The sequence below is a fragment of the Chrysochloris asiatica genome, unplaced genomic scaffold, assembly GCF_000296735.1.
Source record: "Chrysochloris asiatica unplaced genomic scaffold, ChrAsi1.0 scaffold00022, whole genome shotgun sequence".
NCBI lineage: Eukaryota > Metazoa > Chordata > Mammalia > Afrosoricida > Chrysochloridae > Chrysochloris > Chrysochloris asiatica.
In genome coordinates, this window is record NW_006408540.1 from 5,537,740 (window position 1) to 5,539,351 (window position 1,612).

Here is a 1,612-nt window from a genome sequence, read left to right on the forward strand (position 1 = left end):
CTGAAACCCAGAGGTAAGAGATTTCTACCTAGAAACTAGAAAGCATGGACAATATTCAAAGTGTGGAGGGCAAGACCATTGCCAAAATGGTCTCAGAGAATGGAGCATTATTTTCAAGCCTTAAATCGTAATGTAACTTGTTCTACTTCATTTGGGACTTACTTATTGTTGTTAAAAGGAGCTCTGGTAGCATAGTGGTTACGAATCAGGCTGTGAACCTTAAGGTCAACTAGCTGTCCCGCGGGAGAAAGATGAAGCTTTCTGCTCCCGTAAAGATTTACAGCCTTGGAAACCCTGTGCAGGCTCTCTGTGAGTCGGAACCGACTCCACGGCACATAACCACCACCACCACCACTGTTGTTAAGTGGAGTTGAGTCAGTTCTGACTCATAGTGATCCTTTATAGGGTTTCTAAGGAAAAGCTGGTGGCTTTGAACAGCCTACCTTGCCGTTCTCAGCTCAGCTCAAAGTCCAGCGCTGATTCTACAAGGCCATACCTGGACCCTATTATTTCTTCTTTCCCTCCAATGTCTCCTATTTGTGATGGAAATGTTTACGTTGTGCCTGTTCTACCACTGTATGTAGATAAATCATATTCTAGATTTCACAGATGAAGTGGAATTTTGTCCCTGGATGGAATATGCCTAAATTTCATCCATATTTAATTTATATGATTGAGAAAATGAGATTTTTGACTAGGATTTGATTTAAGACATTGGGAATAACATGAAGGGTGAATGCATTTATCATATGGCAAGAACATGAATTTAGGGGGATTGAAGGGTGCAATGTTATAGACTGAATTATGTCCTCCAAAATATGTGCTGTAAATCCTAACCTCTGTGCCTATGGTGGAGTCCTGGCATGGTGTACTCTAGGATAAAGCACTGGACAGCAAGCTCAGCAGTTCAAACTCTCCAACTGCTCCTTGGCAATCCTATACAGGTTCACTGAGTCATAACCAATTAGAAGGCAGCAACAATGTAATCTTATTCAGTAACGGATTGTCTTTGTTAATGAGACAGGATTACACTAGTGTGGTGTATCTTCAGTAAAACTTTTCAAATAAGTTTATGTTATTAAGTTCTGTTGAGTTGGTTCAGATTCTTGGGGTTTCTAAGGAGCACCTGGTAGGTTTGAACTACAACTTTGTTGTTCCCAGTCCAGTGCTGATCCTACAGTGCCATCTGCAGAAATGCAGATGGGGAAGACAGATGCCAAGTCACAAGAAAGACTCAGAAGCATCAATTCAAAGAGAAGGACTTTCCTCCAGAGTTGACAAAGAAGAAGACATCCCCTAGACACCATGAGTTTGGACTTTTAGCCTCCTAAAGTATGAGGGCTAATGCAATGGACTGCAAAGTCAGTTTGAACCACAAGATCAGTGGTTCAAACGCACCAGTTTCTCCTCTGAAACACTACACAAGGTCGCTATGGGTCGGAACTGACTTGACGGCACTTAGCAACAACAACAAAGTATGAGTGGAATCCTGGTGCAGTGCTGCAGGATAATGCACTGGGCCACAAGGTTGGTTTCAATCACAAGATTAGTTTGAACTACAAGGTTGGTGGTTCAATCCCACCATCCACTCCTTGGAAATCCTAGGCTGGGT